Below are 14,932 nucleotides of genomic sequence, written 5' to 3' on the forward strand. Positions count from 1 at the left end.
TCTTTCAGATGAGTTTTCTTTCAACATGTTTTGTCAAAAAGTCAGAAAATCTTTTTCACTTATCACAAAGATAAAAGGTTCTGGAGGAAAGTCCAGAACAGAGTCCGTCCAGCATGTCCTATCTTTATGCTTCTGTGCAAATTTCGACATTTGATATAGATTTCACTCATGGAAATTTGTTTACTTCTGCAACATTTTGACAGAGGGTGCATTCACACCGGCTCTGTTCAGTCTGCTTTAATCCAACTCCAGTTTGTTTGACTAGGACGTCCGGTTCGTTTGGGGAGGTGTGAACGTGTAATCGGCCAAAATTGACCATTGCTGTGCCAACAAACCTCGGTCTGGGTTTGGTTGAAGTGATTCTGGTTCGGTTTGAATGCATATGTGAAAGCCAAGTGGACCAGAAACCACTCCAAAAGCAGGAAGTGGACTACAGCGCAGGGCATTCTGGGTAAATACAACCGAAACAAACGTGTCAGCCTAGCGCTAGCGGGAGAAATGACTTGTGGTCTTTAGACAAACACTAAAGAGAAATCATCCACCCACTAAAATCTGACGGGTCTCCATCTTCTTGCTGAAGAAGGAAGTTGCTCTCAGTGTCTTCAGAGGTTTTTTTGTGCCATTCCCTTCAGTGGTTCTTGGTGCAGCGCCCCCACAGGCCAGGAGGGGAACAGGTTTGGTTTGACTCAGAGCAGAGGGAAAGCACCACAGTAGCTGGAAATGTTGCACTTTATTCTACTGGACTATTAGGTGTGAAATCACCTTCACTTGTCTGATAGATCAACCTTCTTGGCTACATCTACAAACAAACCCCTTCCTGTACTTTTCATGTTCCACAGGGCTCTGATTTGGGGCCTTGGTTGTTTCTTTTCTACCCGTTTCCTCTTTGTCCTGTTCTATATTTTAAGGATATTCCCCATCATGCCCACGCCGATGATATCCAGTTGTATATCTCTGAAACTGCACATTTTACTAAAATATCTGGATTCAATTAAAGCAGGAAGGCTGACAGTTTTCTTCAATTAAATGAAGAGAAAATTAACTACAAAGATGAAGCAGATCTTTGTCTAAATGTACCAGTAGAAACTTTGGGATAACCTTCGACTCAGGTTTTATGCCGGTCCAACCTCTGGTTTGATCCAGTTATGTCCCGATATGAAAATATTAATTCGTCATGACTGGGTTATTTCTATGTGCTGAACATGTCCATCGTAGACGAGTTGCAGTCAGTGCAGAATGATCCGTTTTCTGTCTTGACGTAAAATTAAGCAACGAGTTTCTTAATAAATGAGACAAAATCAGAGGAACTGTTGGCATCACTAACTATCATTAAATAGTTGATCTGAATGACTGTTTCTCATCCATTCTTAATTTTTTGATGTGTTGCTTTTTCAGACCCTACTTCATGTTGTCAGACAGGTCCTGTATTAGCTGGATGTGATTTCTAAAACTTTTTTTCCCCCTTAACAAACGGAGACAAAGTTGGAAGCAAATATTAATTCATGTATTAAACAGCTGGCCAGATGATCGTGTCTGATCTCACTAACCAAAACATCATTAAAAATTGGTAGAAAGGCCCTGAAGGAATAATGGAAGGTCATTCACCAGCAGAGGAAGAGCTGCCGCCTTTCCACGCTCTGCTTCAAAGATAAAACAGAAACTTTGCTTTGGGTTTGCTTTTTTTTTTCAGTCATGAAGAAGAAGCTGTGCTTAAAATATTTAGGACATGTCATTTACTTTTTAGGAAGTCAGGTCCTTCTTTCCCCCACAGTGTTTCCCCTGAAATAGATCTGTGCTGCTCAAATGTTTGATGCCATGACACCATCTCCTAGGACATCATTATCAGAGATGCTCTACATGTAATAATGCTCATAATTCTGCTCTAAAAATACTGAAAAGAAAATACTCCTCGTAGTGAAAAAGCTGCTGAAAAATCCTCACTATTTTATGATTTTAAAAAATGAGCCAAATTCATCCAGTGTGATGAAAATGTAAAGCATATTTAATCCAACAAACACAGATTCCCTCATAAACCCGATCCACCGACTAACTGGGAACAATGTCCTTCATCGCTCTCCGCAGGATGCAACGTCTCCACCAAGACAAAACGTAGGCGTTCAATCTCCTCTCTACAGCCACAGAAATCCCTCCCTCAGGGCGAAATCTGCAACGAAGTGAACCGCGTCTGCGCAAACATGGAAACCTGCTGCAGATTTCAGGTGATTCTGTGGGAGACGGCAGCCTAATATTTAAACTTAAACAGACGGAAGTTGGAGGAAAATTTGACTTTTTCTAAAGTTTTCTGGAGAGAAAGACTCTTCCAGAAGTTTACAGGCTGAGAAAAGATACAAAACAGGAAAAGACTCTTTGAATATCTGAACATTTATCAAATATGCTGGAAATTTTCTGTATTTTGTCACATTTGTTGTCATTCTCTGGTTTCTTCTGTCAAAGTTCAGCAAACCTGCTGATTATTTCTTAGATTAACTGATTAATAATTGATAGCAAAAGGTGCTTAATAGGAGATTTAATTTTTTTTTATGTTACAAAATTTTAATCAGGCAAAGCTAAAAATGAGACTTGAGGATTTCTGAGTAGATTAAGGTAAAGATGTGTTTTATTGTCTTAAATGAGAAATGTTTTTATTTTTGTACAGTATTGAGTTCATTACTGCTCTGAATATGTTGTTCTTTCAGCAAATGGCATTTTTAACTGTTTCCTCCAGTTAAGTTAATCATGATTAATTGTTCACCTCCACTCCTGTTTCCTCTAAACTAAAGACGTGCATCTGGAGTGAATCTGACGTCACCTTGTTTAGTTCCTGTGCTAATGAAACATCAGTTTTTTAAACTGTCCATCGAACGCAGCATCGCAGAAGTCAACAAGAGTAAAGTGATTAATCAGGTGATGTCATCAGTTTCAGTTTGATTTTCAAGCACCCAGCATCTGAAGGTGAGTGCATCTTCACTGAGCGTTTGCATAGTGTTGCATGAGGTTAAGATCGTGGTTATTACATTAAATTGATATTTGGGTAACATGGAAATCCTTTTAGTAGCAGAGTCTCCTGAGAAACAGACACTATTAAAAGATGAATCCATACTGAGCTTTCAGAGGAAAACGTATCCTTCTGACAACAAACATGACAAAATACAGAAAATTTCCAGCCTAAATTATTCTGTTTGCTGCACATAAGTCTGGTAAACACTCAGATATTCAGAGATCTTTGGGGGTTAATAAATGTTTTCTTTACAGCAGAACTACTTCCTGTCTTGGAGCCATTATCAGCCTGATCTTCTTGCGGTCCGTTTCTAAACCAGCCAGAGAGGCTCTGATGTGTTTGCACAGAAACAGTCTGTTGAAATAAGAGCAGCAGCTCTGCAGAGACATGTTGACACAGCAACTTCAGACTTATCAAACTTTTATATGATGTTAGCAAGAGAAAGAGAAGCAGGAGGCCTTTGTTTGAGTTCAGCGATTTATCTATAAAATAACAGAAGTGAGGCAGAAACCAGATTTCTCTTAAAGAAGAGAAGAGAAAGCAGCTTTAACAACGTCCTAAATGCCTTAAAGCCTTCATCAATAACTGCCTGTCATGCAGACCATGAGGGCAAACCGTGTCGTCTGTGGTCCGTTTAACCCAGACGTGTCCAAAGTCCGGCCCGGGGGCCAAATGCGGCCCGGGGTCAAATTTAGTGTTAAAAAGTGAAGTTAAGTGAATATTCAATTGCATATGATATGCTTGTTTCAAATGAAACTAAATACATGCTTAAGATCGCTCAAGTTAAAATAAAACAGCAAATGTAAAACAGAATGGCTTGCTGACATGTGTTTAAATATGTTGCTGTTCTATGTAAAGAACCTCCGAGGACGTCGGCCCCCTGCATCTTTAACACACCAAATCTGGCCCCCTTTGCAAAAAGTTTGGACACCCCTGATTTAACCGATTCAGCTGAAGAAACTGGAACCAGTTGTTTCTGTCACTAGAACTGGTTCTTTGCCAAGATTGAGTCATTTTTTTAAGGGTGGAACGATGATAAAACGCGTCTTCAGGGTTTTATGACACATAACTTCATGAGGAAATTCCTCCAGCCTACACAGACTGCAAATAAAAGGGCTCAAATGTATACATACACCCTTTACTCTTTAGTAAAAATCTCTTGTGAACGTTTCTTTATCTAAATCAGACATTTAGAGTCAGATAGATGAAATGCTGGTAATTTTATTCCAAACAAACAATCGTTGACCTGGTGCCTCAAATCTGAGTCTGCTTCAAACAACAATTAAATTTAAATGAACTTGGCTCCTAAAAATACACCAGACTCTCACTAATGGCCATAAAAAGTTTGTGGTTCTGGGTGCAGCTTCATTAGAGACATTCAGCCATTTATTGACAATGGGAGGATAATTTGAGAAAACCCTCTTTATTTTATCGTAGAGGTAAAAACACTGGAACTGTAATATAACCTGGTGCAACTCATTAACTGGAGACTGTGGCGAAGTTGAGAATAAACTTTTAAAGCTTTCTTGTCGAAAAATAAAGACAGCAGAGGGAGGAAGAGAGAAAAGCAAAGAAAAAGAGAGAAAGAGAAAGAAAAGAGAAGGAACAGGACAGTGAAAGACGGAGAAAGAGAAAAACAAAAGAGACAGAAAAAAACCGTCTTCCTCACCTGTTCAGTTTTCAGCCTCTCATGACATGAAGCGGCTCGCTGTCCTGCACAAAAGACAAAATCATTTTTATTCTCTCTGTTCACAGAAAACTCAAAATATTCTTTAATCAAATTACAGCCACAGATTTTCAAGTGTTTTCCAGAACAGAGCAACGTGTCATTATTCATTAATATGTAGCATGTAGGCGTATGTAATCTAAGATCACACATCAACACCAGGGTTCAAAGGTCATCTCCAGCTGCCCCCACTGTGACTCAACCCAACCAGACAAAACATCACATTTTACTGCGAAATGATGCAAAAGGAAGCGGACCGGAGCTGACTCAGCATTTCTGAGAACGTCAACAGACATGCAACTTTAAAAAAAACTGTTTTATATTAAAACATGTTCACACATTCATTTCCTTCAGCAGTAGAGTAACAGAAAACCACCAGCAGGACCGGTTCTGATCTCTTTGCAGATTATTTGTCTCATAGCCAACTGTAACATGTTGAAAGTTTCAATTAATATGTAAAAAACATATTTTTCATAAAAGTTATATAATACAGCTTTTGCTGTGACTTCTAATTATTTTGTTTGCTTTTAAATATCAGTGAAACCCAGTTTAGCAAAGTAAAACCGACTGCTCTCTCTCACACAGTGTGACGTCGCCTCTGGTTCTGATGTCAAACCAAACTGAAAGGCTCCTTTTCCTCAACAGTTTAAAGTACAGGTGTTTTGTTACATTTATTCAGACTGAATGTGGCAGATATGAACGTCCTGGGAAACGTTTTAGTGGCCATAAATAAGTCGCTATACCTTTAAGCATCTGTTGCTGTAATACGACATCATGTCATAATGTTCATATTTATACTGGCCCCAGCTGCTGTAAATCTGCTAGCAGCCAGGTAATAAATTGATGCTGCTCTGCAATGTTCATTGATTTCCTCCATGATAATAATGGCCGCCGACCTGATTAACATCAATGAGATGAACTCTCTCCGGCTTGATGTTCAGTTACAGACGAGCCGAGGCGCTGTGGAAACACCAGGAGGAGCCTTCTGGATGGAAATCCAATAACAGGAGGAGTTAATATCGACGCCGGCATCAAATGACTTCAGCTTACAGAGAAAGGCAGGAAGGCTGTGTTAGACATGGGAGGGAGGTAAACGTATAAACCTGAAAAGCTGCAGAGAAAACACAGACAAACACCCGGAAAGCAAACAAAGACTGTAAACGCCGGGTTGTGATTTGCAGGCTGATGCACATTCCCTGTCACGATAGTTTATTACAGTTAAAGTTGTTTAAATCAGCTAAAAGGCTCACAGTAGAAGTGGAGGAGCCTTATAAATCAGCTGTGCATGCTCTCTTTATCTGAGAACTTGCAGCCTGAGAGCGGAGCGGAGCGGCAGCTTAGCCGCCTCACATGAAGCCTTCGCCTCATTAACCAGCGGCGAGGAATCAGGCGGCGAGGTGAGGAGGAAATCACAACGGGAATATGATGATGAAACGTTAGGAAACCACGGCCAGATAAAACAAGAGCGGAGCACACGTCATGCTGCCACCCAGCAAGTCTGGCAGCACCGGGAATCTGTTGGCAGATGCAGTAAATATTCATATCAGCTGTTCACTTTACGTTGCAGCTTTAGAAAATAAATAATGCAATAAAAGCAGAAGTCGATCCACTGCATGCATTATATATGGAGAGCACAGTTCAAAATAATACAAGAGGTTAAAAAGACAAGCAGCAGAAAGTGTGGACAACGACTGGAGGATAAATCAGGAACAGTTTAGCATCAGAAATAAAAATATTAAATGGTTTTAACCAGACGAAACAAAAACTATTACGACTCCCATAAGTCTGAACCAGAAGTGATCCGCGCCATCTTGGTAGGCAAGTGCAGCGCAGATCACAAAAAGAAACCAAAGTTCAACAAGATGGCTGCTGTCGGGATCGACCCGTATGAGACGGTGTGGACCAGCCGCCTCCGATCTCCAACTATGATTAGTTAACGACCTCGTAAACTCGTTAGCTACATTCATCTTGCTAGTACAGCACCAATATTTCACTTAGAGTGGCACAGAGGTGGGTAGAGTACTGAATATTGTAACAGAGTAAAATTTGGAATGTATTTAAATTGTTGATAAGTTAGGAGATAAGAGCTAGTTCTAAGCTTGTGGCTTGTTTATTGTTGTCATAGCAACCGCCTACCAAGATGGCTGCCAGCTACAAAGTTCACTTAAGTGTGACATCACATGAGAATTATGTATACGTGAACCAGTGGTCAGCGATATGGACTTAGTTTTATCATGATAAAAAAACTATTTTTTACTCCTTTTTTAGGTGTGGTTCTCACAGAACACACAGACAGCTCTTAAAAAACATTCCCATTTGTAATGTGCTTCTCCAGGACACCAATCATATACAAAAGTCAGACTTGCATCACTAAACTGAACAATTTTACTGTATTAATCATATTTTCAAACGTCGTGATATTTCTAGATACTCTCATTGAACAAAGATGGAATAAAGAAAGAATATGGACAGTTTGGGGGGTTTTAATTGGAATATCATGGGAACAATGAATCAAAACTTGAAATTCATCACAATGAATATCCAGCCGTAATGCGAGCACTGCTGTATACCAATTTACTTTCTTTCTACCAACAAAAAAAAAAATCTGAAAAAGTCTGGTTTGAATTTATGCTCCACAAAACAAGCTAAACTGTGAAAGGACTGTCTGATGTATATGACTTAATATTGTTAGTAAATACTTCAATCAGTTTTTACGTTGATATTTTTTAAAACTAACTGACTTTACCTCACCTGTTGAACAGGTAAACAACCATCTGGACTCACTGCCGCTGCTGCAGGTGTGACTAAGACCCACTGTAGGAAACGTTAGCATCAACCTGGCCTGCAGCTGCTGGGAGGCCAGATAACTTCCATGAAACCAATGAAACGTTTTTACTTCTTTAAGTTAAAACAGCTGAGAAACACTGAAAGTGAACTGAGTAACAGTCTGGCATGGCTGAACAAAGAGCAGAGCCAGTTTGAAAACAAGCTTCTTCATGCTTTGAGCACAGAAAGCAGCTGGATCCAGAGGCCACATTCTGAATATATAAATAGTTTCTGCAAACCAAACCACCCACTTCTACTTTGGAAGCTTAGATCATCCTCTGAAACTCCCAGCATGCTGATTCTTCTGATTAAGTATCTGGTCAGGCAGCCGCAGGCCTGCACTGTTTCATGATTCTTGGTGAACCTGAATATTTTAATCAGGCCTACAGCTAAAGAATGAGAAATGGCTTTTCTTTAAAGCAGCATAAAAAACAGAATTGTCTGCAGCTTTCTGAGAGCACTGTGGGAAACTGAGCACTTAATTTGGATGCAAAAGCCTTTGTCTCCTCCCTGAAGGCTCAGAAAGGTAAATCTGAGGAAAAAAAACTTGTCTAAAACATCCAACATGTTTTTCAGCTTCGACTTATACAGAAAAGAAAGAAGTTGGCAATCTGGAGGTGTAAACCTTCATATCTTCCTCTAAAGGACAAAACTTAGTCATTCTTTACTTTTAGCACAGAAAAAGAAAAGATTGCAAAACATAATATGACATTATTACATTTCCTGCAATGAAACACGGTGAATATGCTGTTCATTTATTAGTGGTTTACATGCAAATGAAATGAATCAGCTGTGGTTTATGGTGGAAAAAAAATAAATCTTGTTTCTGGCAGATGATCACTAATAATCAGGCAAAGTTAAGATAAAAAATTTATCAATTTCCTGATGCATTTTGATGTTTTTCACTTGCAGTATTCTGCTATAATTATATCTTACTTGGCTGAAATGATTAATCAGATTAACGGTGATTAATCGGTTGAAATAATCAACTAATTTAGCAATCGATTAAGTGTTAGCTGAAGATTCAAAAAGGGCCATTTGGCAAAAAGACATTCAGAGCAGCAATTAAGCAAAAACTGTACGAAAAATATAAATAAATTTAGCTTCAGCTGGTTCAGATTTACTAAGAGTGTTATTACATTTTACACAATAAAATGTTTATTTTCACATTATAAAGGAAATATGTATTTATTTGCATATTTTAATTTTCCAATTTCTAATGTATACAAAAGCTTAAGCAGTTAATTTTTAAAATCTGATTAATTGATTACTTTTAAGAATAATCGATTAATCGATTACTAAAAGTTGCAGTTGAATGTTTTTACAGTTGCTGTTATTTTGTGAAAACACACCATAAACATTGTGGTTCAGATAACTGATGAAATAAGCTAAATCAGACCAGACCTGCTATAAAAACTCTGCTCCACTTTTCATGCAGTAGACGACAATCAGATTAAAGAAAATTACTTCCAAATTGACTATTAAAGCAGCCGTAACTGCATTAATTGTTGTTGTTTGGTAGGAAACGTCCCATTCTTTCCCCTCTGTTTATCTGCTGTGAATATTTTCCACTGGTGGTTTCTCTCTCAGCCTCAGAGCTGCAGATCAGACCCAGTGGTTAATCCACTGTGGCATAGAAAAGGCTTCATTTACACACTTGCACAGGTCTGTGCCTGTAGTGGAAGCTTTGCAGACAAGAGATTTCCTTTCACATCCAACTGAGACCAAAGTAACTCTGCGTGAAGAGTGTGGAAAAGATAAGCAGTAAACACACACAGACCAACAGACATCTGTGTAAATATCATACCTGTGGCCCACATGTGATAAAACACGGCTTATAAAGCGGCCCTGAGGAGACACCAGCTGGACACAAACACGACCACCCTCCACCCACGTGTCTCTGCAGGCGGGAATATGTTGGGACATAATTACAACGAGGCGTCTGCACAGCATCCGATTAAAATCCGGAGGTTTTACGGCGGGCCTTTGAAGACTACCTGCACAAAGACTAAAGCCAAGCACTTCTTTCTGGTATCAATATCATTTTTTCTCCCCAGCGGTTTCATTATGGAAATACATGCAGCGCATAATGATAAAATTCTGCTGTGGATTCACATTCTGCGACTCAAGGCTAGCTCTTTCTCACTTTTCATCTGCACTGAGAGAACTCGTGCAGCTCTGAACAGCATGCGAACTGGAGGGAAGAAAAAACTTTAAATGCGACAGTGATATATTGCAGCGCCAGGACGCGTCCCTGAGCGCTATTCTTTATTATGATGCTTCGGATAGCTGAGTGGGAAAAGCTGGGAAATCCAGAGGAAAAAAGATGGATGGTATGCAACATGGATGCCAGATGGTATCAGGACTCGGAGTTTCGCCGGAAGACAGGAGAACATCCAGTTGTTAAATCAGCAACATCAATGCTCAGAGGAATGCAAGAAATTTAATGGAACAAATTATTTTTATATATCAGGTGCATCATAGACAACCTGAACTTTTCCACCATTATCAGCTGAAAAGTACTTTCACAGGTGAGAAGCACTGGAAGGCTGGTGGTGCCAAGATGAGGAAATACGATACAGAGCTTTACACTTTATCAGCCTAAGAGGCGTCAGGGTTCATGTTCACATCCACTGGAGGAGGAGAGCGAATGGCCAGTAAACAGATGTAATTATCCAAGTGGAGAACTGTCCAGTAGCTGGCATTGATTTTCTGCAGCCCTGAAAGGTTGGAAAGGCTGAGGGAGAAGACAAAACCGAGCAGAAAAATTTGGATTTTATTGTTATTGATGCGACTGTGGATTTCAGAGTCGAAGTCACCAGGATCAAGATGGAGAGACTTCATTTAAATAAGACAATAAGCATCAATTAGATCTGCAGGATGTTAGAAACCCAATAATATTGGTAAATTTTGCGATGACGATAAGACTGGTGAATATTGCGATTAAAATAATGTTGGCAAGTATTGCAATGTCGATAACGATACATATTGAGACGACAATAACTTTGGTAAATATTGAAGCCCTGTCTGGTGATAACATTTATAAATATTGCAATAACATTATCAGTTGCAATATATGCCAGTTTTCTTCTTTCCTTTTGGTCCCATTTCTGGTTTCACCTCAAAGTTTTGCTTTTCCAAACACCAACATGGTTTCTGTTCCAAAGTGTGATCATTTTAAGGAAAATACCCCCTGCTGAAGTTGGAGAGAAACTTGGCAACACAACAAGGAAAACATGGGAAAAGAAGCAACTTGCTTCACCACTAAGCAATGCAATTATAAAAATTTTACTTTTGCAACGGAAATCTAAAGGTTTTTTAATAAACACCAACATGACAACATGCTAATCATGGTAATTATTAAGAGATAGATGTAATTTAATGTGTATTAGTTACAAAGCTGCTTTAGAAAACAATCTATATTTACAAAAATAAAATTTAAAAAGCTACAAAAATGAAAAATATTTTCAAGCCAGATGCACAAAATTCTCCAAGACTGAATCGCTGAAAATTGTATGCAGTAATGCTTCAGATATGTTGTTCCACATACGGTGTGAAATTGAGAGGTTATATAAAATACAACTTTATGTATCCAACAGTAGCATAAATGGCAGCGGTAGTTTCAAACCAATCATAGCTGTGGGTTATTAGGACTTTAAATTGCAGGTTTATTTGTCCCAGCCTCACTAATACAGACCATCATCTGACTCAAGTCAACAACAAACTAGTTTTATATCGTCAGGAGGAAAATCTCCTGGAGCACAGTTTCAATTTGATTCAGTTTCTACTCATAAATAATTTACAATAGGAAGCACATTTCCATTGATTAGAATTTAAAGCAAAATCAATTTTCTTGCAGCTGGACAGCATAAAAACAAGCCAGAATAATAATAGCTTATATAACAGCAGATACAAACAATCTTCCACGGAAAATAACCTCTAATTACACAGCTGAGAAAATAAGAAAAAAATTTTTTCTGACATGATGGATAAAAAAAGCACAACTTTAAATGTAGCATTTGCTCTCTGTGACCATGAGTGCTAAATTACCTTTCAGAAGAAAAACACTTTGAGAGCTCAGAGAGAAAAGATTCACAGCTTCACGTCAGGAAAACCGTTGATTTCAACCAAGCAGAATGTAATTTCTCCACATAAATATACAGAAAACCCAAAATATTTTTGGGGTTTGGAGCCACAGTTGACCACAAAAATATCCAATACTTCAAACCTCCTCTTGAAAACTCATACCTGCCTATTCTAATAGCTCAAACACCAAATATACCTTAACATCCATTAATACAAACAACGGAAACCATCTTAGCATTACAGCCAATTGATATCCATGGTTTGGACATTTACTCATGTTTAAAACTAGTAACTCAAACTAGATTTGTAGGTTTTTCTCAGTCACTTTAATTCATAAAACAAGAAAATTAAGGATAACAATAAAACAACAAGAAGTTATCAGATTTTCCTGCCACTTTTTTAAATAAAAAATGGTTCAAACTGTCAGAAACTCTTTAAACTTCCAACGTTTGCAGCCATATCAATTATCAGATATGCAACACAATATTTTGCCTCCATAACCGCAAAAGTCGACCAAATCAAGAAAAGAAGGGTCACATTCCTGCATGGAGAAGTTCAGATTTCTGCAGAAAAATGAAGTTTTGGTCCAAAAAGTCACGATACATCATGTGCATCTCTAATGAAAAGCTTCCTGAGATTTTTAGTCATTGGGTCAGAAATCAGATCAAGGTTTCACCGTCTCTTTTATTTGGACGGTTTTACATCACTGGGATCCTACTCATCCTAATTCATAACTCTGATTTATTGAGAAATATCAAACCGTTACCTTCACTAAAGAGTTTTATTCCATTAAAATTGCACTGATTTAATAAATTGCACATCTTGTAGATGACCTTGATGAAACTCTTTATTTCTGCACCTATAAACTCCATCTACAAGCTTAACGAGCAAAAACCGTTTTAGATGATTTTACTGAGATTTAGTGACTCAAACACGTCATGTTACAGTTTAAAAGCTGCTGCGATCATCTGGGTCTCTGGTGAAAAAGATAAATTATTTCAAATCTGATCAGGCAGCGCGTTTCATCACTTTACCTCCACAGTGATGGGGATTATTACCAGTTAAGATGAGGCTCATCCAGGACCAGCCAGGCCAATAAACCAATAAAAACGTGAACTCCTTTAACCTCGACACGCTCACCGTCAACATCCACAGCATTCCTCCGGAGCTTTTTGGTTCCCGACACCACACATTTCATTTAAAGGAGTTTAAACACCAATAACTTGACTCAAATCACATCATTTTGGTCCACGAATATTTTTATATTTGCATTGAGGGTTTTGGTAATGTTTACACCAATTATCCACGTCATAGATAATTACGATTTACGGCCTGTAACGGCTGTAAAACCCCATCTCTGACCCATTCGGTTAAATAACCTTAAAGCTGAGTCCTAGGTTTTCTCCTGCAGTTGATCTGATTTACTGGTGTCAAATGTTTTCTATAAAAGTGAAAAGTTACAGCCTTCCTCCCTAACGATGCCGTGGTGTAAAACATGGTTGCCGTGCCAACAGGGCAGCTTTTGACATCCATAAAATAAAAAAACACTGTTTCACATTCATTGGAGAGAATTCTGATCAAGTTTTTAAATAAATGCACATATGAGCTCAACAATAAGGATATTTATAGTTTTTAATCTGTTAATTCAGGTTCAGGAAGTCCTGATCCTTCATGGAGCTTTTCAGAAATGTGGGCTGTGGATGCTAACATTAGCATTAGCAACATGTTTAGCGTTGAGATGATAAATATTTTAGTCTGCTTTATTTTCAGCTGGAACTGTGAGAAATGGTTTCTGATGCTGAAATATCAGCAAAGTTCTGTCAGAAACCAACAGCTCCATCCTGCGATTTGTACAGATACCTGTTCAGGTGCTTCTGCACAGCAAGAGAGAGACCCTGGTATTCATCTTCCCTCTCTGACAGCTTTGAAATGCCGTCATGGCAGCCGATCCGTCTTTCCTTGGAGAGCAGGCAGGACAAGCAGCATGAACTCGCTCCTTTGCTGGCTTTACATCACAAACCGTCTTCAGAGATCCTGTCACAGCAGCAGGGGAGCTCTTAGTTTGGAAACTCGCTTCAAATCATCTGAGCTGAGATGTGAAGCCGTAATGTCACTCTTTCCACTCAGGCAGTTGGTAAAAATCAGCATCTCTGGTCATAAAATGTGGAGATTTTGTGTTTTTCTCAGAAAGTCTTCAGGCAAATTGATGTTTATGGTAGAAAATAACAGACGAATTCTCACATAAATAATGGAAAGCTCATTGTGAAGAAACCAGGGAGATCTGGTGGGGGGAAATGACACAAATACAAACCATAGAAGAAGAATGGAGTTTGGGAAATCACCAAACAGCCACCATGGAGCTTTACCACTCCAAGAAAATATGAAACAACCCCAAACAAACTGAATCTGGTGATGATGCAGCATGCAGCAGAGATTACACCCACTCTTTAAAATATTTATCATGAGTTTTTGACATAATTACCTGTTTTCTCCAAAGGAGTATTAGGGCCAGACTAAGAGATTTAATCTTTTGAACTTTCGAGAATAAAAAGTAATAATATGAACAGAATAATGATGCAATGTTACCAGAAAAAAGCTGTAAAACTGAGCAGGAAAAGTTATTTTAATTAAAGAAAAGGTGAAGATGACTAATTTATTGAGTCCTGTTACTGATAAATAATTAAAAAGATTATTTTTTTCTATATTTGTAAAATTGATACCAACGTACAACTGTACAAGCTTAATTTATTTATTTTTTTTTAGCATTTTTTGCTTAGAAGTTCTCATAAAATTACTACATTTTCCTGGTAATATGAGTTTATTCTCGTATTATTATGGCTTTGTCTTGTACTATTTTCTTCATATAATGAAATTTTTATTGTATTATTACGACTTTATTCTGGTAATATGACTCATTATGGCTTTTTTCATATTATAGCAAATATTTTAATATAAAATATTGTCGTAAACTTTATCGTAGTAATATTACAATCATTCTGGTGATATGCTCCACACCACTAGGCGGAGTCTTGAGTAGGTAACATTACCTTCGTAAACATGCTGCTGTTCTCTAATACGGTCGACGACATGAAGAATAACGGAGCTTTTCTTCCTTCCTCCAACTTTCTTCTAACTAAAATCGCAACATCCAGTCCCATATGACTTTTTTTGTCGGCTCCCCCTAGTGGCCAGGAGGAGTTATCAGTGTTTTATATTTTTCCATTTCAGTGTTTCCCCTTCTGCTTCTACGTCCTGCCATCGCTGCGTTTTCTTGTTTCATTTATTTTCAATGTTAA

The 14,932-nt window shown here is 38.3% G+C and overlaps 1 protein-coding gene across 1 annotated transcript in view; it reads right to left on the bottom strand.

The window, feature by feature from the left end:
* The window catches only part of LOC103154055 (plexin-B2-like), a 119,594-nt gene that overhangs the window by 80,719 nt on the left and 23,943 nt on the right, over positions 1-14,932 (bottom strand). Inside the window, exon 2 of the mRNA XM_016662385.1 lies at positions 4,668-4,711. The gene's annotated coding sequence lies outside the window, so the exon portion shown is untranslated. The remainder of the gene's footprint in view (positions 1-4,667; positions 4,712-14,932) is intronic.

The sequence above is a fragment of the Poecilia formosa genome, unplaced genomic scaffold, assembly GCF_000485575.1.
Source record: "Poecilia formosa unplaced genomic scaffold, Poecilia_formosa-5.1.2 Scaffold371, whole genome shotgun sequence".
NCBI lineage: Eukaryota > Metazoa > Chordata > Actinopteri > Cyprinodontiformes > Poeciliidae > Poecilia > Poecilia formosa.